General features: G+C 41.9%; 1 protein-coding gene and 1 long non-coding RNA gene across 2 annotated transcripts in view; both read right to left on the minus strand.

Annotated features, from left to right (window-relative positions):
- LOC306932139 (receptor-type tyrosine-protein phosphatase S-like) overlaps positions 1–2301 on the minus strand; it is a gene marked incomplete at its 3' end in the record, with an annotated part of 74447 nt that extends 72146 nt beyond the window's left edge. The window contains exon 1 of the mRNA XM_079513841.1: positions 2224–2301. The remainder of the gene's footprint in view (positions 1–2223) is intronic.
- Positions 2302–22115: 19814 nt separating this feature from the next.
- On the minus strand, positions 22116–25014 carry LOC306941812. The gene is made up of 5 exons (XR_013792215.1): positions 24904–25014; positions 24068–24151; positions 23833–23970; positions 22675–22789; positions 22116–22211 (listed from the first exon to the last, which is right to left on the minus strand). It is a non-coding gene; the product is annotated as an uncharacterized lncRNA (long non-coding RNA).
- Positions 25015–26037: the final 1023 nt, after the last annotated feature.

Consider the following 26037-nt stretch of genomic DNA (forward strand, 5'->3'; position numbering starts at 1 on the left):
AGTGGGGGGGTCCCTACTTCATCTATCTCTCAGCTAAGGGGTCCTCGGCCTGAAAGACGTTGAAGACTCTAGTCTCTTTGAAGAGATGGACGGATGGACGGATGGATAATAATAATAATTGGACGGATGGATGGATGGATGGACGGACGGACAGATGGATGGATGGGTCGATGAGGGACAATACATTTTAAATCCTGGCCTACCATGCATTTTTAACCACTTTCAACATTTTATGTTATTTGTATGTAAAAAAAAAAGCTATTACATATTGGTGCTTCTTAAATTTTGGTGGATGCTCCTAATTTGTTTCTGGTGCTCCTTAATTTTGTACATTAACAACTATTAAACTATAAGTACAAAGTAAAAAAAGCTTCATTGTGAGCCCTCCGACAGCTAACTGTCCAAAAAGAACATTCCTTGTGGACAATTCACTTGAGGTCAGCAATGTTGATTGATGAGGCCAAAAACGGAGGTCATAAAGAGAGTTCAAGCGTGTGTGTGTGTGTGTGTGCGTGCGTGCGTGCGTGCGTGCGTGCGTGCGTGCGTGCGTGCGTGCGTGTGTGTGTGTGCGCGTGCGTGTGCGTGTGTGTGCGTGCGTGTGTGTGTAAAGCCTTACTTCACACTTCCCCCCTCACAGTATCTTTCAAACTGCTTCACCACTTCATTCCCTTAAAGTGCCAAGGATGTCTTGCCTCATTTACTGTATACATGCCAATTATACATTACATTTACAACCACCCTACAACATTTACACAAATTCCAGTGGTGGAAAAAGTTTTTAAGAACAAGTATGAATACTGCAATGGAGAAATACTCTTTTACAAGGTTGGTAATCAAAATTGACTTGAGTAAAAGAAGGCTACAAAATTAGCAGTCATTATGTAGAATGTCCTGTTTCACACGTTTTCAAATGTATAAAATGTCTTTTGAACATCTTTTGAAGATAGAAGATCTACAAGCTCACTGTCACTGTTCTGTCCATACATGTGCAGCACAGGGCATTAGAGAGAACTCTGCGCTCGCCCCATCTGGTACCCAGGAAGGGTGGCCCTTCGGATGGGTCGAGCAGCCGAGCGACAGCCCCCAATATTGCATATAGACTTTTTGTTATTGTGGCATACTATGCCCCCTCTTATCACTTTTACAAATGTCTTCAGATATATACAGAATACAGATAGCCTATGTTCTGCATGAGTCAAGGCACATGTGTAAACAAGTTCCATGGCTTTTGGCCAAACGAGGCACGAGTTATGATGATTAAAGTTTCTTTATTAGGAAAAAGAAAACCCTTGAGATGTACCATCTCGTTTTCGAGGGGTTCCCAACACAGATACAAGTCACAATCCTTATAGTACATGTATTGTCATGCCTGTTCAAAGTGTTCGTTATCGCTGCTTGCAGCTAGATTTATTTTACAAAATATGTAGTTGGATGCGCAAACAAAATATATACAAATGAGGCAAGACAAGAATTCAGACAAAAGTATGAGTGATTTTAGCCAAAACAGACATGACCTGTCAATGCAATGGAAACCCAGTCTGGCTCATTGAACAACAGAGATTCGCAGTTTTTATAGCCTACCTGACCACAACTATACTACTAGGAAACAGACATGTTGCCTATATGTCACATGTATGTCACAAGAGGGTCTCTACATTGATTGGGTCAACGGTCAGATAATGTGCTGAAGAAACAGTCACAGCTGAGCAAACAAACAAAGGACGGAAATAATCATGTGAGTTCTCACTAGACATGCAGTTTCAAAGTCCTAGGTTACTTACTATAGGGTAGGCTATCCATGGCTTTTGGCGAAATGAGTTATGCCTGTTCAAAATATTCCTTTTAAACGATTGCTATAGCGCCTCCCTTCATGGCCAATTGGAGTAAGACTTGTTTCAATGCTATTTGGCATGACCCTCTACCATACTGTAAAGGTGGCAGGGCTTGACAGCACTGCTCACACATTCATGCATGAACCCACAAAGAGAGTAAAACACAATATATATTTAGCTACAATGTGTTAATCAATAGATCATTTGCTAGTTTGTTTCTTTGATTGGCCACTCTTAGCCACCACGCCACCCCCCCCCGCATTCTTCTTATCCCTTAAGATAGAACTTGCATAAACACAGATGTCACTCACTTGTTTTACTCCTTGTAAACCTGTGAGGTGACAATAAAGCTGATTCTCATACAAGACATGTTTTATAGAAAATCTCTCACCTTTAAGACAATTCAGAAACTGTTCTTGTGTGGTGTTGAAGTCGCCTTACTGCTGCGTGTAAGCTGCGTCTCTCTCTCTCTCTCTCCTCAAACTCATCCCTGCTCTGTCCTCTCTCTGCCATGGTGTCATGTTACCTCATTCTCAGAGTTACAGACCCAGTAAACACAGTCTCACATGTTGCCATTCGTGAAGAACCAATTCCCATCATACAGTGACTAGGAGGCAGGGGTCCTCAACTTGGGGGTCGCGACCCCTCAAGGGGTTGCCAAATTATTTCGTACTGATACCCTTGGGGTGCCACCCCCAATAGCAGCCCTTTTGTGACATATATTCATATTTTTAATTCATCATTTTAATGCCAAAAGAGAAATCCGCGATTTACACACTATATCTCATTTCCTCATTTAGGAACATTACATCGGCCGTTAGCCAAATTAGCCAAAAAATGCTAAATGCAAAATTTTGCTACATTAAGGTCCCGATTAGGCTCCCGATTGACAGCCCGTCAAATCCGTCAACGGGAGGTCTGGATTTATTGATTAAATCCGTCAAAACCGTCAACGGGAGTCTAAGGGTTAACCCGGTCGATGCCACATTTTGCACACACACTCCCTGGATGCCAACGATGAACCTCTGCCCCAAAATTTCCAGAATGGCCTGTTATAGCGCCACCAGGAGGCCGCTTTGTGCAAAACAAGTTTTTGGACAGTACACCTACAGATTTTGTCCAAACATCACGCAAATTGGTACACAGTCTCTCTAGAGCCATTCAACCAAACGGGTCTTTCAGATTTCTCAGACTCCATCCTGATTGGCTAAGATTGGCTTCCAAAGTTCGCAGGAGTGTTCAGTTTCAAACAAAATGCTGCAAATCATGAACACATCGTATGATTTCCGTGAAATTGCGCACGCACATTCCCACTAGGCCGAGGAAGAAATGCCACGTGAACATTTTCAACTCAGCCTCATGGTGGCGCTATAACTGGCCGAAAAGTGTTTTTACCTCCAACTGCACGGATTTGTGGATAACTTTGTATGCCAACTCCCTAGAGGCCAAGGAAAAACCGTTGCCTGGAATTTTTCACATCTGCTCTTTATAGCGCCACCAGGAGGCCGACATATGTAAAACACATTTTCTAATATTACTCCTTCAGATGTTATCCAAATTTCACGCAAATCGGTACACATGCTCTCCATAGTCATGTAATCCACCTTCAATGCCTACGATTGGCTTCTAAACTTTTCAGGAGTAGCCCGCTTGGTACCCGTTTTGTACAAATCGCCACAACTACTCAACGCAGCGTCCGATTTCGGTGAAACTGTGCATGCATATTCCCACTAGGCTGAGGAAAAAATGCCACTTGACAGTTTTCAAATCAGCCTCATGGTGGCGCTACAACAGGCCAAGCTGTGTCACACACACACACACACACACACACACACACACACACACACACACACACACACAAAACATGATTATATTACTCCTAAACATTTTGCCAAACATCACACACACTCCTATCCTCCTGGTGGAGACCTGTGCCCAGAAGGGCACTTTTTCTAGTTTCTTTCTCTTTCTTTGGCTCTGCCATTTTCCTCTCTTTCTCTCCTTTGAGCCTGTAGCTGCCATCTTCTTGGCAACAGGCTTCTTGGCTTTCGTCTTCTTGGGCCCTTTAGCCGCGGTATTTTGCTACCAGGCTCTTGACCGCAAGGTCAGCGCTGCTGGGGCCAGTCTTCTTGGGTCGTGGAGCTGCTGCCTTCTTGGCCTTGGCTGGAGCTGGAGAGACGGATGGCCTTTCTGCTGGAGCTGGAGAGGAGGATGGCATTTCTGCACTAAGTGGCGGCCCTTTCACCACTTTTCTGACAGCTGATTCTTCAGCCAAGCTGCTGCTGATCATGGCATCTTGCTCTGCCTGCACCTCCTGTGACCTCGGACTCCCAGCCTGGTGAGCAAGCTCCTCCTCCACATGTGTCCTCAGACTATAGCCTCATGCAGCCCCATTGTCTTTGTCACAGTCGTGCAAACGCAAAGTCTGTTAAAGCTTGTTCAATGCATTGTACTTAAGTTTCTAACGGTGGGTGGCCTCAACACTTGCTTTTTTGTCCCCCTACACCAAACCTTGTTTGCCGAAAATGCAGTGCGAGGCATTGTGAGCCTGTAGATCTGCTATTTTTGGCTTACGAGTATGCTAGGGTTCAAGTGGTTAATGTAAAAAAAGAAAGAAAATATCCTATCATATGAAGATTTGGCAGCCCCCCCTGTGCCACTGAAACATACCACACACTTGAACGCCCGTCAGTGTTGGAGAGATGCGTGCGCTCCACTGCTGGTGCTGTGCAGCCTGTGCTGGGCCTGGCTGCTGCCACGGTATAGTGCTGCCCTATGGTGCTGCCGATTTCCCCCGGTGAGTGCCCCTGTAGCTCCGGGTTCAAATCGATCACCACCTCCAAAACAGCATGCAGAACTTGCAGTCGCTCGCTGCTGCCGTCTCCACCGCAGATCCGTCCACTCCGAGTCCACACCAAACACACACACGCCCTGTTTGTGTGCACTGTGTCCAGTGTCCTTTCCAAACGACCCCTGTTCGTTCCACTTCTCACCAGGTTGGTGAGGGGTGCGTTAAAACGACCGGATTAAGGTTGGTGAGGGGTGCGTTAAGGGTTGGGAGAGGGCTAAGGTTGGTGAGGGGTGCGTTAAGGGTTGGTAGAGGGTTATGGTTGGTGAGGGGTGCGTTAAAACGACCGGATTAAGGTTGGTGAGGGGTGCGTTAAAACGACCGGATTAAGGGGTGCGTTAAGTGTTGGGAGAGGGTTAAGGTTGAAAATCATTAAAAAATACATGCATTTCAACCCCTCAGTTAACCAATGTAATTAAAATAATTGAAATAGTTTTATTGAATAGTTTGCAAAAGAAACTACAGTGGTACAGTGGTACAATAATGCTAAAAGGATAACCCAAAAAGCCCTGGGGGCTTGTTTCCATTGTGGTCCTATATGGTGCTCCATTGGGTGTGTATAGTGGAACACAGTAAGAGTGCATTAAATCATAACATTAAACACTGTAAAATTAAGTACAAACATGTGTCATGGTTTATATGCTCATTAGTATAATAGTATACTATAAGTGAATAAAAAACAAAATAATTTGCAGTAGCCTACATGACTGCAGTGTCTGACATTACACACTTTTTGTACTTCATTGACAATACTTACATACTTTTCTCCACATCAGTTAACCAATATTTTAGTAAAATAATTGAAATTGTGCCTCCCATTGAGTGTAATGGAACACAGGACACAGCAACTTTACATGACTAAAACAGTTAGTACCATATCGTTGCTGTTGGGAGGAAACCTCATAACTCCCATTTTTGAGCTTTTTAATTTTTTTTCTCCATAAATCAGTGCTATTGAACACCCTTTACGTCTGTGTTGTTAAAATATTTAACCAATGGAAAATAGTAAAAAACGCATTTGACAAAACCTCTTAACTCCATTGGACCCTCAAACTGTCTGATAAAACAGCTAACTCCACCACCTCTCCTTCTCATGCAAGTAATTGACAATATCTAAAGTCACAACACCAACTTTGATGAGGCATGTATTGCTTTGTTTTCAAAATATAAGGTTTTCTTAATTTCCTTAAAGGACCACTTCACCACTTTTCAACTTCTCTTCCTATAATTGGTCCTAACTAATGTTCATGATAAAATACCACCATTTTTTCCTACTCAGTCTGTGTCTCATAAGAAGGCTGTGGGTAGTTCAGAATCCACCAGTGACATCATCGATGGTGAATCCAAGCTAATAGAAACGGCAGGCTTTCTTTTCCTGAAAAGTTGCAATGCAAAAGTTGAAGCCATCGTTCTCACGATAATACAAATCTAAATATATTTTATAACAAATCTTGTTTAAAAAAGAAATCTGCCTAATGATGATGTCACTGGTGGACGGGTGTCCGAACTGCCCAAAGCCCTCCTATGAGACACAGACTGAGTAGGAAACAATGGTGGTGTTTTATCATGAACATTAGTGAGGACCAATTATATGAAGAGATGTTGAAAAGTGGTGAAGTGGTCCTTTAAGAATGTATATTTTATTATTTTTCTCTTCACATACTAGAGCATGTCTGAAATAAATGTCAGAGCTGAAATCGATGTAAATATGAAATACATGCTTAAGGTGTACGACTTGGTGGCAATTAGGTCTGATTAGCTGATCATGTCCAGCGCATGTACTGTAAGAAGCAAGTTATCAACTTATCACCAATTAGCTGAGGCGTGACGGGGTGTTCTCTTTTTTTTTATGTCTGTGTTTATTGTTTGACACATGCCGCATAGACGCGATTGCGTCATAGCAGCCGTACTTCCGCCTAGCGGAGCAGTCCTGAAAACCGCTTTTGCTTAAAGTCCCTATTAGCCCTTCTCTAAGCCCTACTCTGCGATGGCAAGCTTATTAGTATTAGAATTATTGCCATCACCTGGGTGGGTGGTCAGACAGATGTGTAACTTTCCCGGCGTTAAGCTGCGTATGTGTTCAACAACACAGCCATGCAAAATATCATTGACAGCTACGAGGTGATAAAAGCTTGCCATCCTTAGCAACGGTTGCTAAACTATTTGTATTGGCATTGGACAATCGCTTGGTGTTTTTTCAGGTTACCTGAAGTTTTGAAACTCTTGTCACAATGTTTACAATGGAAAGGTCTTTCCACGGTGTGGACACTCTCGTGTGTCTTTAAGTGACCCGACAGACTAAAAGTCTTGTTACACAGTTTACAGCGGAAAGGTTTTTCTCCCGTGTGGATATGCTGATGTCTCTTCAGGTCATACGACTGCCTAAAACTCTTGTCACAATGTTTACAGTGGAAAGGTTTTTCTCCAGTGTGGATGCGCTGGTGTTTACTCAGGTTACCCGAGTTTATGAAACTCTTGTCACAATGTTTACAGTGGAAAGGTTTTTCTCCAGTGTGGACATACTGGTGTGCCTTCAGATGACCAGATTCATTGAAACGCTTTTTACACAGTTTACACTGGAAAGGCTTTTCTCCAGTGTGGATGCGCTGGTGTCTCTTGAGGTCAGCTGACAAACTGTAACTCTTGTCACAATATTTACACTGGTATGGTTTCACTCCAGTATGGAAATGCTGGTGCCTCTTCAGAACAGTTGAGCCACTGAAGCACTTGCCACAAAGTTTACACGGGTATGGTTTCTCTCCAGTATGGACACGCTGGTGTCTATTCATGTTACCGGAGCTACCAAAACTCTTGTTACAATGTTTACAGGAGAAAGGTTTTTCCCCATTGTGGACACGCTGGTGTTTCTTCAGGGAACCCGAGTCACTGAAACTCTTGTCACAACGTTTACAGTGGAAAGGTTTTTCTCCAGTGTGGACACGCTGATGTCTCTTCAGGTCATACGACTGATAAAAACTCTTGTCACAATGTTTACAGTGGAAAGGTTTTTCTCCAGTGTGGACACGCTGGTGTATCTTCAAGGGAGCTGACTCACTCAAACTATTGTCACACCGTTCATCATCAACGTCTTCACTGGTCTCCTCCCAATCATCGCTGTCGTCAGTGACTTCAGTGTCAGATTCAAGTTCGACTTCAACTTCAGAGCAGTGGGAAGAGATGTCTTCTGCTTCATCATTGTCTTTTTCACCTTTCACTACTAGTAATGTCAACATTGACCCATCAGGGTGCTCTGGTCTTTGAAGTAGCTCTTCCTGTTCCTCTTTAATATGTGTAGGCTCTGGTTCCTCCTGGAGAAGACTGGGGCTCCTCTCCTGTTTAATAGAATCCTCCTCTTTACACACAACCACGTGCAGGATGTCTAGGAGCAGAAAAATTACATAATAGTTAATACTGGATTCCTAAAGTATTTTTCCATGTTCCATGTAGAAAGTTAGCTCTTACATACTTACATTGACCAAACAGTTAATTAGTGACAGGTTATTACGGGTGTTTCTGGGAACTGAAGTTCAGAAAAGTCACCCTTCAGAGTTTTAGCAAGATATCAGCAACTTAAATATTGTGAGTAGTAATTAGAATTGCTATGTTTAGTTGCTTTTTTAATTTGAGTCGTGAAACTATATAACTATGTGGAGTACAGATGTTACAATAGAATAGGTTTTGTCTGCATGCAGGGAGTCCTGCATGTGTGTCTCTCTCTCTCTCTCTCTCTCTCTCTCTCTCTCTCTCTCTCTCTCTCTCTCTCTCTCTCTCTCTCTCTCTCTCTCTCTCTGTGCAGGTGTGTGTGTCTGTCTTTTTCTCTGATAACTTAGTGTTAAAGTGCCAGTTTTATCAATACCATTTTGTACAGCATGACTTTGGCTGACAAATGTGAACAAAATATATAATCATATTTTTATATATTATGGTTAGGAATTATAATTTGCCTTCTGTGTGAACTCAACTGTGCCTAGCAATAGGACGGGATACGGTTAGGTGTACACTACTGTACTTTACATGATGGTGGTACTTGGAGAGCCAAATATTTTGAGGAGGTACTTGTTGTAAACTGCTCTAAGCCAATCACAGCAGTTTTCCAGCTCAATGTTTACAACAGCCACACAGCGTGTACATGCATGTATGTGATTGTTTTGGAAACATTTCATCTACCGTTTATTTAATCACATTTGATCAACTGCATGCAGTGTCCGGGTAGCTCAGTTGGTAGAGCGATCGCTTTTCGACCGCAAGCTCGATCCCCCGGGCACCACCAACTCAGCGTATGAGCAGCACGTACGGCTTGATGTCGTGCGGCACGTACTGGGAGCGAGTGTTGATTTTGTCGACTAAAATGTTCGTCTACTACCTTTTTTCACTGACGAAAACTGAATGGAAACTAAACGAAAATTAAGCTATGATGACTAAAACTAAGACTAAATATACTGACAATTTCGTCAACAAATAAAAACTAGACTAAAATGTTAGGAAGGGACTAGTGGACAAGAGATCCAGTATAAGTAATTTTACACTTGCTGAAAATAGCCGATCTACAAGCTCACAATGCTTCGCAGCGCGACGCGTTGAGCTTGTAGAAGTGTTACGACGGCATCAATGCCAGGGGGGGATGGGGGTGTGGTCTCCCCCCGGCCCGGACCTCCTGGGGGCCCGGGCTGTCAGATGTGTTGTTGGGAGTCAGGTTCGGCGAGGCCCGGTCGTGCGGTCTTCCCCCCGGCCCGGCCCAAAGTAGTTCCGCCCCTGATCAATGCCCACCAAAATACATTTTAGTCGACTAAATCAACTGTAGATTTAGTCAACTAAAATCTTATGACATTTAGTCGACTGAAACTATACTAACACTAAAACATTCCGGGTGACTAAAATGTGACTAAAACTAAGTGAAACCTATTCAAGAGACTATGACTAAAACTAAAATCAAAATTTGCTGCCAAAAACAACACTGCTGGGAGCTGATGGTAGGTGGTGTTGCACTCCACCTCAGCAATACATCTCCCAGAGGTCTAGCGCATTGAAACGGGGATAGTCTCCCACACCCTGGCTGATACCGACAATAAGCCTCTCTGATTTATAATTTATTATAACGCACCATTCAGTCATCCCCTTTGTTCAGGTTCAACAGAGTGGCACTGCCCTAGTACATAGCATAGGCTAATATGAATCATAGCTGTTTGAAAGACTACTCGTTGACTGATTAAACGACGACTTCACCAATCTTGATATAATTGGCCCATACTAAAGCTCATGATAAAGTGGTCAAAACAAATATCTGCTCGGCCTGTCTCATAGGAAAGCTGTGGACACTTCAGAAAAATAAATGCCTACCAGTGATAGCGTTGTTAGGCAGATTTGTATTGTTGTTTTTTAAACAGGATTTCACATTTGTGCAGGAATAGAAAGCCTGCAGTTTCTATATGCTTGGATTCCCAAGCGCTGATGACGCAAGAGAACACGGCCCCAGCGTCCCCGGCAGGAATCAAACCCGGGACCTAATGTGAGGCGACAGCGCTACCGACTGTGCCACCGTGCCCGCAGAAATGGTACCATTGTATCAAGAGCATTAGTGAGTTATACGAAGATGGGTTAAAATCGATATTCCATCCATCCATCCATCTTCAACTGCTTATCCGTAGTCGGGTCGCAGGGGCAACAGCTCCACCAGAGTGTTCCAGACTTCCCTCTCCAGAGCAACATTAGTGACTTCCTCCTGGGGGATCCAGAGACGTTCCAAGGCCAGTGAGTCGATGTGTTTCCTCCAACTGCGCCTTGGTCTGCCCCGGGGTCTCCTCCCAGTGGGACGTGCCTCGAGGACCTCCCTATAGGGAGACGCCCGAGAGGCATCCCGACCTAAAATCCATCCTAAAATCGATAATCCTTTAACATAATGTTAAAATTGGTGGGAGTTTCTGCCCTGAATTGAAAATGGAGAACCCTTATGTAAACAAGGCTTTTTCTGTATTGACCTGTACTTTCCTTGAACTACAGACCTGCCAACCTTGGGATATTGTCATGAGTACCACTTGGGACCACAGATCCAGCGCCCGTGCAGATCTTTTTTGGGGCGGGGGGGACCCGCAGGACGAAATTTGGGGGTCCCGCATACATGGATTAAATCTCACGACTGAAAATGTTTGTAACAGTGTGAAAGGAGCCTCCACCCACACTAGCGCTGTTTCCTAAACAATTAACACAATATGTACAATTATGATGTTTTAGTAATATTGTAATCACTGAGGCCGATTCGATAACCACCTCGATGAACAGCCAGCGATACGATACATTAGTTATACATGGAATCCCCTGGCGATACGATGCGATTCACCTCTCTTCCCGATTCAATGGCGATTCAATTCTGGACAATGCGATACGATGCATTTCGACGCGATACGATTATATTAAAGCCCGTTTAATTTCCCAAAACATGTAGGCTACTAACAATGCATTACATTTAAATTCAAAGCAATTTATTGTTTTACTGTAGGTTAGTACTAGGCTCTGCATCTCCAACAACCCAACTTGTAGAATTCTTGAAGAAAACAAAGGGTCTGCTCTTTGCCTATTGTGGAATTGTTACTAATTACATAGTAACCTTAACCTATATAATAATTAGTATGGGTCTTCAACAGGGGACCCTAGCTCTGGTCCATAGCTCTAATGCTGTTGCATTAGAGCTAAGGGGACCCCTATAGTCCTCAGAGTTATTACAGGGGGTCTGCTAAATATTGTGTCAATTTGTGTGATAGGAAGCTTTTTTCATTTCCAAAGGTCAATTTGAGGTTTTGAGTATAGAGGGTTTAAGAGATTGAATGTCATTCATGGATTATGTAACATGTTTCTAACATATTAATAGAAAAACAACAAATAAACACCAATCATTAATTTACATGTCAAACACTGCTGGCTTGATCTCTCTCTCAGCTAAGGGGTCCTTGACCTGAAAAAGATTGAAGACCCTGGCCTGTATAGTATTCTAAATACTAAAAACAGCAGATCTACAAGCTCACAACACGTGAGCTTGTAGGTGAGCTGTGAGCTTGTAGGTCTACTATTTTAGGCGTGCGACACCGTCGTGTTGCGGAGTATAAATTAGGCTTACTCCCTGAGAACAGCAACAGCAAAAAATACGTTTTAAACGCAAATCAGTACAACACCAAGCAGCGTTGTTGTTGTTCATGACATATGTGTGTGTAGTTAATAAAGTGCAGAAGCTTTCTTTAATTACAAAATGATTAGGGGTGCACGATAATGAAATTATGACTGATATCCGATCTCTAATTATTTGCAGGGTCATATCTGCCGATACCGATTCTGACCGATTCCGATATTATGCCACGATGGACCACGATGGAAAAAAGCCTAGGCCCTATAGGGGCCTCTTGGCCAAAGCATGTTAATGAAGTCTATACTCTTTTCCAAGTGTCTGTTTTCACAACTGGTGAAAACCGATTAAAATAATCTGGATTATTTTGAGACCAATCCGATACCGATATGACATTTTTATGGCCGATATGGCCTATTCCGATTACGCTACCGATTATATCGTGCATCCCTAAAAATGATCTCAATTAATTGTGTCGGAGAATCATCGAGAAGAAGAAACAGCTGTGAATCATTATCGCTCAGCGCGCATGCTATGCTACAGTGACATCTAATCAACGGACACTCTCAGACAGCGGTTTTATAACACTAAGTGTTGCTTCTCCTGCATATTTTAACCCGTGTGGCTACAGAAGTACAGACAGCCGCTGTCTGTACTTCTGTAGTCGCAGACGGGTGCTCGTCTGTTGTCTGTACATCTTGTGTTCAGTGACTCTGGCTGCGCAGCGCTGCAGGGGAGAGTGTCAGCTTTTTGTTTGCCGATGGTGCATTCCAGGCACCTCAGAAACAGAGACTAGGGTGAAATACAACATGGAAAATCGATGTAACCATGGATTTTACCGATGCAGACCCTCCGTGAACGATGCATCGCTATCTCACCCGTCAATTGTATCCGATGCGCACTGAATGAACCGATGCACTCGGATCGTGCATGTTTATATCGATTTTCCACATGCCTATAATAGCCTAGTCTGTATATTCATTCATATCAGGCTACTACTGGTATCATTGTTGATAGACAAAAACTGAACCCATACTCTGAATGCCACAACGTGAAGCCGTGAGGCTGTGGCACACACACTGATTATACTGTAGAATCTACACTAGTGTAGATGTTCATAAACAAGAGCTTTCTGCACCTGGCAGTTACGGTAGTATGACCCAGTTCATTCTTGTTTAGTGATATGTAATAATGGCTATGAATATCTCAATGTTATCATTGATATTTACCATCAAGATCACCATATAGTGAAAATACGTACCACGGTTTGGGTGGTCTTCAGGGTCCTCCTGTTTAATAGAAATGTCTTCAGGTTGTTCCTGTTTAATAGAAACGTCCCTGGCTGAGTCTGGAGAGTTCATCTTCACCTGCAGTCTGGACGCCACACACTGCTCTGAAATGAAGCAATAACAATGACTTTAAGAACTGGAAACCTAGTGGAGAATATAACAAGAACATAATTTGCAGAAGTTAAAGGCAATAACTAAACCCAACTCTCCAAAATATGAACCTTGAATGCAAAGATAATGAGATTGAATTTTGATTCATACTCTTTTAGAACAGAATTTAGGCTAGAGACTAGCGTCATTCAGAAGTGATGTCAGACCTGCTGCTCTCCTCTACTCGCACACTTGTTCAACTTCTCAACAATAAAACAAATAATCAGTATCAGTTATAACAGCGGACACATATCAGATATGTATGCCGGATATGCGCTGTGCGCAGCTTGATTCGAGGCCACATCATAGATGCGATAATGGATGAAGAGAGGTCATCAGGGTGGTCTCCAACCTTCTTAGAGTGTTTCAACCCTCAACCACTCCAGTTGGCGGGTCAGCAGTGATTGGCCAAGTCACTGCCCCTCTCCTCCAGGCTTCCAGCTATAGACAAATCCATGCAAGGGGCTTTTTTTTTATCAAGAATTGATCAATGTCACCATGGTCCTCCACATACTGTGTGTGTATATATATATATATATATATATATATATATATATATATATATAATTATTATTTATTATAATTTTTTCATCAAAAGGGCACATTGCTGTCCAGAGGGTAAGGGCAGGTGCTCTGGCACCACCTAGTGTCTGTCTGTGCACACCACTGGCCCTCCTCTCCTTTCCATGCCTCTCTCCTGATCTTGAATGCAGCATTTTACATTGAAAGGAAAATAGCAGATCTACAAGCTCTCAACTCAACGTGTCGCACTGTGATACGTTGAGAACTTGTAGATCGGCTATGTTCTTCCAAAAGTGTTACAGAATTTCAGCCCCTGACTGCAAAAATAGCGGATCTACAAGCTCACAACGCATCGCAACCCGTTGAGAGCTTGTACTTGTAGATCCACTATTATCCAATATATTTATATTCCAAAAGTGCCCTTTTACGGAATTTCAGCCCCTGCCTCTGTAACATTCTCTGCACGTCCCTGTTGACAAGCGAGTTCGTCGCTATAGCCGTGAGGGAGTAATCAATTGACTTTTATAGAGCCAAACTAAAGTCGGGTCGGGGACCCATCTAGCCCCTTTTGGCACCCTCTGTTACCTTTTCTGAAGTTTGGACGCGGCACCCGATGCCGTTAAGTATTTTTTTTTTTTTAAGCTTTGGCTTCTCTGAAATTCTCTCTCTTCCTTGACTTCCTTATTGACTTCCCATTGTACCGCCTCCCGAGCGGCGACTGGCTAGCTTCGTGTCCCTACGTTACTTCCTCGCACCGACCACCCTGCCCTGGTGCGGGAGGCGGTACAAGGGGAAGTCAATAAGGAAGTCAAGGAAGAGAGAGGAGAGAGAATTTCAGAGAAGCCAAAACTTAAAAAAAATACTTAACGGCATCGGCGGTTAATGCAGTTTAAGCCCATGTTTCCGTTGTCTCCTATAGCTGTGTTATGCATCTTTGAAACATCTCACCAACACTCAAGCGGCGCCGCGGCTCTCCGTGAACAGAGAGTATGTAGGGGAGACGGGGGTAATGTGAGACACTGGGTAAACTGAGACACCCCCTGTATCACATGACCACAACACATTTGTGCCATGTGACCATTAAATGTTGAAGCCCCTCCCATTTCCTACCTGCCATGGAGGAGAGGACCTTATTGTGCTGTGGTAAGCATGTTTTTTCACAAAAAAATGTTTTTTGCTTGTAAAAGTAAATGTTCTTGTCGTCAACATAATCAGCCGTTGTGTCAAAGCAAATTAATTCAGGTAGAAAAACTTAAATCATACACGTTGATGAACTACCAACATAACATCCATGAGATTGCTGCTATCTGAAGATTAGCCTGAATTGCTAAAAGAGGTCCTGTTTACCAAAATGTGGGTGTGGGGTAAAGTGAGACAAATGCTTCGGGGTAAAGCGAGACACTGTCTCACATTACCCCACCAGGGACAAATTAGCCATTCCTTCCTTCGGGGAAATTGGACCGTGAGGTACTATGGTTGACGCCTTGAAAAGGGCTCCTGGGGCCCTCCATTGGTCATTGATTTTGTTAAATTTAGGTTAAAAAGATGATAAAAACTCAAAAAAGTTTTTAGTAGGCCTAGTTGTAGCTATAGCTGTTCTAGCTGGTTCTGATGGTGCTGTGTTCTGAGCCCCTACTAGCTGGCTCTAAGGGTCATGTGTTTTCCGAACCCAATTGCTGTCTACTATGCTAAAGTGACACAGATACGTTCCCGGTCTTAATGGGTTAAATGAGGGGGGAACTTCGACCGAGAGAGACGTTTATCTCTTTTTGCAAGTGTTGCTTTTTGTAGAGACGTGAGGTGTGAGCGTGTGTGTAGTTTTCTAATCGTTTGAATGTTAATTAAAATATTTTGAATTACAGAATGTTGTCTTGTTCAGAGTTACTTTCAAGTGTTTAGAAAAAATGTGCTTAATGACCAATTCCCATGATTCTGTTACTAGTCTGACATTAGTTCTGGAATGTGTGGTTGTCAAGCTAGCTGTCAGTATTCTAACTGTTACAACATGTGTTTTTATGGTAGTTTTAAAGTGAAAAAGGTAAGTGGATCAGTTTACCCCTGCCTGGTTCACTTTACCCCATTGATTTTTCTGGTCTGTCTCAGTTTACCCCTGCCCTGGGGTAAAGTGAGACACCTGACCACTTTTTTTAAAACAACCATATTGTCACTGCCCTTTGTCTTGAATTCATTCTGATAGTTTCCATTGTTAGGAAACATCCCAAATGAATGGGAAATGTGTAAATTTGACTGATATATCATTTTAGCTCGCCTACAGGGGAGCAAATGTAAAAAGTGTCTCACATTACCCCCGTCTCCCCTACATCTGCATCCTAAGGAGGGTGGAATAAGCTGTCATGGACCCTAGGGTGCCGCGTCCAAACTTCAGAAAAGGTAACCGAGGGTGCCGAAAGGGGCTATAGGACCCATCCCGAACCGACTTTTTGTCAGCACTAAAAAAAAGGAGTATGAATTAAAAAGTGTGTACAGTGGTTGTATATTTCAATGCATTGTGTTTCTACAGCTAAAATGACAAAAATGTATAATAGGCTACATAATTTTGAGCTCTGTACGGACAATTATGTAGTTGTATGATTTGTGTAAATGATAATGCTACTAATAATAATAAAAACATTGTTTATTTCTTTCAGGTAAACACTGTTCTGGTTCACTGCCATTAATACTCAAAATCATGCCCCTTTTCTTTCAGGCCAACACACCCAAGTTACATTCTTATAAACACAACAAAAGCATACCTTCAACGATAATTTCTTCTGGTAAAAAAAACCAGCTCGAAAGTGTTTTTACAGTCTTGATTGACTGTAATAGAATGGAAACTATCCTAGCAGCATTACCGTTAGCATTTAGCGAGCATACAAAACAAACCGTCTTTGAACTGTGTGTGGAAATTCCTTGTAAACACAGACAGTCGTGCTAAAACAATCTCAGACATAAGTTACACAAAAAGGTTCAACAGACTTTATCTGTATGACGTTCACTCTCTTTGGCTCTCCTGTACACACCGGGTACACACTGGACGGTGGATGATGTGTTTACCAGTGCTATAGTAAACAAGGATAAACTAGCAAGGATAAGACTTCCGGTGGCCGATCGAGCTCTTCAGAATAAAAGTATACTCTCTAGAGTAAACATAAACGATTAATTTGCTCATTAAAACAATATATTAAGCATTTAAACGAAAATATATAACGCAAATTATGTTTATGTGTATTTTTATGAGCATTTATAACAGTTATAACTGGAGTGCATAGCCCTTAATAGGACACGGAACAAATAGATCTTCGTTTGATTGATTGATTGATTGATTGAACAGTTTCTAGAATTACAGTACATTTCAAGCACAATTCAATACAAAAACTGTTAAATGTGAGTGGACGACCCAATAAAGCATTACATTTGTTCGCAAGAGGGCCCACCTTGTTCAATTCATCATAACATTGTAAGACATACAAAACTACAAATATACACTTATAGCCAAAAACAGGAAATCATCATAGAGGGGGTAATAAGGGGAAAGAAAACATATAGCCTACAGTGAGGGGGAAAAGGGGTGGGTGGTGGGGGGGAATTCATATTTTACGGGGGCCAGTTTCGAATTGCAGCCGTCCGTATAGGTGCCCTTTGAGAGCAGTTTTGAAGGAGTCAAGTGATTTGCATGTCTTAATGACTGTTGGTAGGGCGTTCCACATTTTGGTGGCATAGGAGCAAAATTAATTTAGTCCCTTTTGTGTTGAATCTGGGGTACACATGGTTTGTTGAACTCCTTCTGGTGGACTTTGTTGACATTAAGGAAGTATTTAGACAGGTACATGGGTATCTTGGTGGTGTGTCGAATCTTCTGGACCGGATCCATTGCAAGATGATGTACTCTGTCGTCAAACCTAAGCCATTCCAGCCTGTCAAAGTGGGCAGGGGTGAGGTGGGTTCGGGGGGTGAGTTTGTTTTGGGAAGTCTGGAGCCTTGTTTTAAGGGCCTTTGAGGTGCTGTGGTACAAAGAGGTGCATGCATAGTCGAAGCCCTTACGAGGGCTCCTGTATGTGTCTTCTTTAATTGAGGACATCTCTAGTACACACACACACACACACACACACACACACACACACACACACACACACACACACACACACACACACACACACACACACACACACACACACACACACTTAATAAATACCATAGAGAAATGCACTTGGAATTAATTGATCTAGCTTCACCTGAAAATAGATTCAGAAAGGTATCAACTGAGCTGCATGAAGGACATCCTTTGTAAAGAGATCTAGAAAGAATTGTCTTTCCAGCATGTATGTCACTGTCTGTATTCGTGTCCACCAGAGGGTGCTAAAAGCCTACATTTCATCCTGCAACAGAAATTGCACTCTTGTGAAAAGGATGGTCAATGATCTCCTGCCTGTAGAGAGACAGAGAGAGAGAGAGAGAGATATGTATCTACCTGTGTTATCTATTAAAAGATTACAAATAAATGATTAGACTGTTTCATAATCACAAGATAGCCTTATTGTAGAAGTTAAATTATCCTCATCTGAGTTTATGGAAACAGCATCTATTCAGTGTCTCGTTTCCTTGATCCATTTGTTAAATATTCTTTACTCACTCAACTCACTGAAAGTTGTATTTGAATGTAATAATGTTGTTCCACTGTCCCCAATGGAAGTCCTCTTGTAATAAAGGTTAATATATTAGTGTTGAGTCCATGCACCTACGCAAGTCCAGAGAGTCCAGAGTCAGAGAGAGAGAGAGAGAGAGAGAGAGAGAGCGAGATATGCAGTGATGGCATCATGGCAGGAGTACTTGCATGCAAGTAATAGTATACTATCATAGTACTCTGTTACAAGTCAATTCAAAGTCCTGTATTCAAAATGTATAGGCCTACTTGAGTATAAGTACAAAAGTATTGGAATCAAAATATACGTAAAGTACCAAAAGTAGATTTCACATATAGGGCTGAAGTGTTTAATGTATGTTTTGAAATAATAGTCGAGATCTACAAAATAACCACACTAAAGTTTTCATTATAATTGTCGTAAAAGTACAATATTTGCCTCTGAGGAGATACAACCCCCACTACATATTGTATACAATGTGTGGACCATGGGTGAGTGTGTAATGCAGAACTGAGTCTATTAAAGAGCAGCATACTGTAAGTTGTTGTATTAACCTCGCCTCACCAGGCTTTCCATGCACCTCGGAGGAAAGCCTGGTCTCTGTTCCAAAAGTGCCGTATAATCCGGTCGGGAGCGGATGATATCGTTATGTCATGTTGTAGTATTGTTTTGTAATCATCAGGCAAGAAACTGAGTGCCCTCCAACCCCACAAGGCCACAGGCCATGACAACATTCCCTCCAAATTTCTCAGAGACTCAGCCATCTCTATAGCTCCAATCATCACCCACATAGTAAACCTCTCCATCAAACAGGGACAGGTCCCCCAAGATTTCAAACTGGCCAAAGTAACCCCCTTGCACAAGAAAGGGAGTAAATTAGACCCCGGCAACTACCGCCCTATTTCTATTCTTAGTTCCATCTCGAAAGTGATGGAAAAAATAGTCTATGAACAGGTTGAAAAGTATCTTGCCACTAATAAATTATTGTACGAGTTCCAATCTGGCTTCAGAACATCCCACTCCACTGACACATGCCTCCTCTATTTGAGCGACCACATCAAACAAGAGGTGGACGCTGGCAAATACTGCGGCATGGTCATGCTGGACCTCCAAAAGGCTTTTGACACCGTGAACCACTCCATACTGGTTAACAAGCTAAAAGCAATTGGTTTCGATAGCACATCAGTGAGCTGGATGCAATCCTACCTGGAGGGGAGAGAACAGATGGTGGAAGTGAACGGAACACTGTCCCCCCCCCTCCCAGTGAGCTGTGGCGTTCCACAAGGAAGCATACTAGGGCCTCTACTGTTCCTAATATATGTAAACGACATGACTTCAGCCTGTGACTGCAACTTGTTCCTGTTCGCAGATGACTCAGCACTGCTGGTCTCGGACAGGGACAAACTGCAGGTTGAAAATGCCCTCAGCTCTGAACTCGGTAGAATCTGCACCTGGCTCGCTGATAACAAACTATCTTTACACCTGGGAAAAACTGAATCCATTCTCTTTGGCTCTATTAGTAATCTCAGCAAGGCAAATGGCTTCTTGGTTAGAGTGGGTGACAATGTTATCACACGTAAAGATGAAATTACCTACCTAGGTTCCATCCTGGAGGCTAATCTTTCCGGTGATAAAATGGCCACCAACGTAATCAAAAAAGTCAACCATAGAACAAGATTCCTCTACAGGATCTCCTCACTGGTCAACAAAAACACCTTGAAGACCTTAACAGGAGCCCTTGTACAGGGTTTCTTTGACTATGCATGCACCTCCTGGTACCACAGCACCTCAAAGGCCCTTAAAACCAGGCTCCAGACTTCCCAAAACAAACTGGTCAGGCTCCTACTTGATCTAGCCCCCCGAACCCACCTCACCCCTGCCCACTTCGACAGGCTGGAATGGCTTAGGGTCGACGACAGAGTACAGCAACTTGCAATGGGTCTGGTCCACAAGATTCGATACACCACCAAGATACCCATGTACCTGTCTAGATACTTCCTTAATGTTAACGAAGTCCACACCCACAACACCAGAGGGAGTGCAACGAACCATGTACAACCCAGATTCGGCACAAACAAGGGACTAAATTCTTTTCGCTCCTATGCCACCAAAATGTGGAACGCCCTACCAACTGTCATTAAGACATGCGAATCCCTTGACTCCTTCAAAACCGCTCTCAAAGGGCACCTACGGATGGCTGCAATTCGAAACTGGCCCCCGTAAAATCTGAATCCCCCCCCCCCGCCCCCCCCTTTTTTTCCCCTCACTGTATATATTTCTTTTCCCTTTTTACCTCCTTTTTGATGAATTCTTTTTTGATGAATTCCTGTTCTGTCTATAGAAGTGTCTATTTGTACGTCTCTAAATGTTTTGATGATTTGAACATGGTGGACCCTGTTGGAAACAAGTGTAATGCTTAATTGGGTCGTCCACTCACAGTTAACAGCCTTTGTATTGAGTTTGTGCTTGAAATGTACTGTAATTCTGCAAACTGTTAATAAATTCTTCAATCAATCAATCAAAACCATCAATCGGAACTTCCTTTTCCCTCAAACCGGAAGAATAACAATAAAAGCTCTCGTACGTAGCCTGTAGCTTTTATTGAGAAAAATCGGTTTGAGGGAAAAGGAAGTTCCGGAAGATTGCTGACTACAAAACAATACTACAACATGACGTAGCGATATCATCTATGCTCCCGACCGGTTCATGAACCCGAAATGGAATGGTGCCCAGGCTACCTGTGTATAGGTGCCGCTATTAGGTGGACATGACAGCGGACCAGCAACCAGCAAAGCAGAGGTCGATTCGCTCGGAATGAGTTCTTGCAATGATTTTTAGATTGAATTTTTTGATGCAAGTAAAAATAATAGAGAGAAGAAATATATGCCCGCACACTGAGTATCTGCTCGGTAAAGAGTTTATATATTCAGAGTTGTTTTTCCATCCATGCAATCAAACCATCCATTCCATTCATGTTCCTCTCATTAGTATCACCACAAGACCACTGGTAGTGACACCACAAGACCCTGAGAGTCAGTGTCCACCCATTTTGGGCGGGAACCCCTTTTAGTGTTTTAAGCATTATGTTGTACTTTAGCTAATTCAAAATAGCAGATCTACAAGATTGAAAAATCGTGAAAATGTGGCCCAAATGTTTGAATATATATTCTTTCAGAGCAAACTTTTTTAACTCAAATATTGGCTTCTGGTGGGGTCCCAGGAACAACATATTTTCAGATGGGGCTCGGCGGGTAATTACATACATTTTTGGGGGTCCTTGACAGGAAAATGTTTCAGAACGACTGACATACAGTAGGGCTTTTCAGAAAACTGTCAAGATTCAGAAGGCATTCATTTGTAGAATCGTCCTCAGGTTAATGTCACTTGTCTTCTTCATGCCTTCAGTATGGCGTTACAATTTCACCAAAGTTCAGTATTACTACATTTATTTATTTTCAAAGGTAAAATCAGTTTTCTTGCTTTGAGGGGATGAACAATAACCTACTGTATACCTCATAATTAGGCCTAGTGCAATATCACTTCCAATTTTGACTGAACAATAAGCACTTTTTTTATATCGTTTGATTCATTTATGCAGCTATACTGCACTTTGACTTTGCAGGGCATAGGCCTATAGATATTTTGCTTAAAAGTCACACACACACACACACACACACACACACACACACACACACACACACACACACACACACACACACACACACACACGTAATCTCCACGTTATTCAGCGTGCTCATGGTATTTTGCAGACAGAGGGAAATTTGCTATGGCATTCCCGATCATCCCACAGCTTAGATCCTAGAAAGAGAAAGAGAAAGTTGAACATTAAATTAAAGACCCTAAAGTCTCATAGGTCTACTGTGTTACGTAAAGGTGCTGTTAGCGATCATTATAATTTGTTGTTATTAAAAGGAAAACATTGTTAAAAGGCAGTGGTGTAAAGTTACTAATGTAGCCTACATGTACTCAAGTACTGTACTTAAGTACAATTTTGCCTCACCCTATATAGGCTACATTTCAGCCATTTGAATAGCCGATGTACAAGCTCACAATGCGTCGTCATGCGCATTGTGAGCTTGTAGATCTGCTATTATCAAAAGATTCAAATTCAGGTTTTCAAGTACTTTGGTACTTCAAGTGCATTTCGAATTCTGTACTTTTTACTTGTAACAGAGTATCTCTAGATTGCAGTAATGATACTTTTACCCAAGTAAAATATTTTAATACCTTTTTCCACCATTGTTAAAATATTGTGACTTACCTCCAAAGTTCATAACCATGCAGCTCTGTTGTTTTCCCTTATAGTTGTTAGGTTCTCCCTTGCTCCAGGCTTTGAAGGTCATTGGACGGCCGTCACTCCACATCCAACCAGCATTCTAGATGACAATGCAACATCATAAATGCCAATACAATATAATAAGTTAGCCATTGACATTCCCTATAGTATAGGGACTGTCAATGGCTAACCGGCTAACAAAATAATATCGACTTCACAGTTAATTTGCACAATAATATTATGTTATGCATTTTCCAGGTTTTCAATGTCCCGGGATGCAGGGATGGTCTTTTAGATGAGTCCCAGGGACATTTTATGAGTCCCACTTCAACAACGTTAGGAGTCATATTTTGCCATTTTTACAAATTGCAGCATTTAACTCCCATTTCATTTTATATGGTTATAATGTGGTTATATTCATGTAGAAAACAGAAGAAGAAATGATTATTATAACTAAAGCTAGCAAAACAAACTAGGATAAAAAACAGTACAGTAGTACAGTAGTGCATCCCGTGGATGCAGAGGTCGTTGTTTCATTGTGTTTCATTAACTATAAACTGCGTTTTGGGATGCAACATGCACCCTATTTTAATAGAGTAGGATTGTGCATCATGGTAAATTCAGGGGTACAACATTCATGGTAAAATTGGAGTACCATTAAAAACCTATAAGGCAAAACAAATCTAATTTTAGTTATGCTTTAAGAAGCATGTAATGTCTCAAACTAGGGGGTTTTCATGATTCAGAATCCATTCCAAGCATTAGTTTTGCACGGAAAACACTCCTTGGGCTAAATTAGGCCATAGCCACTTGCCCAAATGTGTCCAAATGTGCTGACCTCATCACATTTGGGCAAGAGGCTATGGCCGTTTTTAGCATTACATGCTTCTTAAAGCATAATTAAAATTTGATTTTTTTATTTATGTTTGCCTTAGGGGCCTATAGGTTTTTAATGGTAGGCTACTCCAACTTTTCAACCCCTGAATTTAACATGATCCACAATTTACCATGATCCACAATAGCCTACTCTATTTTTAATATGTTATTTGGATGAACCGATTAACGTTGCAATTTATTTTGGCTCAAGCCCTTTTTACCTTAGATTGACTGGCCTATCGGTTCATCATGGTTATTGGTCCTTACCTTGCCTTCTACATCATAGCCACCGATCCACACTATAGGCAGTCCATCTGTTTTAGAACGTATCAGGTCTTGAACGAACTTGTGTTCTGTTTTGTCGTGAATGGATGCCAGGTGTCCGCCCAGTGACAAACAGGATTTCTACAGAACATATCAACGGAAGAATATTATTCAAATAATTAATGCATAGGCTATAGATGCACAATAGAAATACAGTATTTGTGTTTGTTCATTCTACCTCTGCATCAGCCCAGGTCGTCTTAGCCGGTTCAAATTTGTAGCAGTGTTCATTCCATTCGTTTAGACATTTCACACACCTCTCCTCTCCTGAAAATACAACGACACTTGAAGTCAACTGTTTGAAAGCAGCAGTAACACCTAAACTAACAAAATAAAAAAACAAACTAAGATAATAAAAACACGTCTGTGTTCAATTTAGTTTTTTTGTACCATTCCAAGATACTATAATCCCTACATGTATTTCCACCAGTGGTGGAAGAAGTACTCAAATATTTTACTTACCTAAAAGTATTAATACTGCAATGCAGAAATATTCTGCTACAAGTAAAAGTCTGAAAATGTACTTTAAAAGTATTGGTATCAAAATGTACTTAGGTACTAAAAGTCCCAAAAGTACCCAATGTACAGCAAGTCCCATTTCAAGTTATCAAATGTATATTGAAAATAGAAGATTTACAAGCTCACAATGCATCGCATCATCGTGACACAATGTGGGCTTGTACATCTGCTATTTTCCAATGGCCGAAATGTATATAGGGCTGGACAAATGTATATATGTTCTGTATTAATAGTAAAAATCAACATAGTAACTAGTAACTAAAGTTTTCAAATAATTGTAGTGGAGTAAAAGTACAACATTTGTATCTGAGATGTAGTGGAGTAGAAGTAGCATATTGGAAATTGGAAATACTCAAGTAAAGTACAAATGAATACCTCAAAATGTGTTTGCGCGCGCAAACACACACACACACACACACACACACGCGCGCGCGCACACACACACACACATGCGCGCGCACACACACACACACACACACACGCACACACACACACACACACACACACACCTGCAGGAGTAGGAGCAGCAGTAGTCAAGACCATCACAGCGCAGAGAAGTAGAGGCACACTCAGCATCCTCATGGTCATGATGATGATGATGGAGATTAATTAATTCCTTCTAGAAAGAAGCAGACAGACATGTTAGAGATACTTCAGAAAGTCCGATAACAACAACAACAACAAGACAGGACAGGAGGAGAGGAGTCACGTCAAACCTTCAGTAGAATGATGCTCGTCCAGTGTTGAGGATCAGAAACAGCAGCTCTTATATACACTTATTATGGACACACTTTCACATGTCAGAATACAGAGGGAATGCAGATGAGCAGGAAATGTCAATGTGCTTCCTCGTGTTTTCTACTGTGTAGATCATTTGACCTGCATATTGCCATGTACTTAATTACCCTGGTGGCGTTTTCCCATGAAAGCGGTTTCATGGGAAAAAGCCAAAGCCTGCCATTAGTTCCTTCTTCCTTGTTGTCACCTCTGCATATGGAGTTCTGGTTTACTACTTGGTGAATAAAGAGTATGATGTGGATATAAACATAAACCTTAATATAGTTCCATGACTGGATCTGATTTGTACATTTCTAGATTGCATTTTACATTTTTATACAAACTTTAACCAATTCATATCAGCTGACAAGTACGAAATAGCCAATCTACGTACATGCTCACAAGTCTTTTAGAATGGCTTTTTTAATGAAAAAAATATAATCTCTCTAAATGCACCACGACTGTATGTCTGTACGTGCACGGCTGTAATGCACGTAACTCGAGAACCGTTCGCTCCACCTAGGCTACCACCTTTGGGATGATGAATATTGCCATTTTAGATTTGCTTCCGTCATGCACGCACACACACACACACCATTACACATTATTACATCACACAAATGTCATACAGTAGACTATGAAATCATTGCCCTGGTGCGCACTTTGTGTGTGCGTGTGTGCGTGCATGTGTGCGTGTGCGCACGTGTGTGAGTGTGTGTACATGCATGTCAGTGATATTGCACTAATTGTATATACAGTAGATTCATGAGGTACTTTTTATCCCCCAAAGTCATGAAGACTGATTTGAGCTTTGATACAAATAAGCAGGTCAATGCTATTCTTCGGTCCACT

This window comes from Electrona antarctica (assembly GCF_951216825.1).
Source record: "Electrona antarctica genome assembly, chromosome: 2".
NCBI lineage: Eukaryota > Metazoa > Chordata > Actinopteri > Myctophiformes > Myctophidae > Electrona > Electrona antarctica.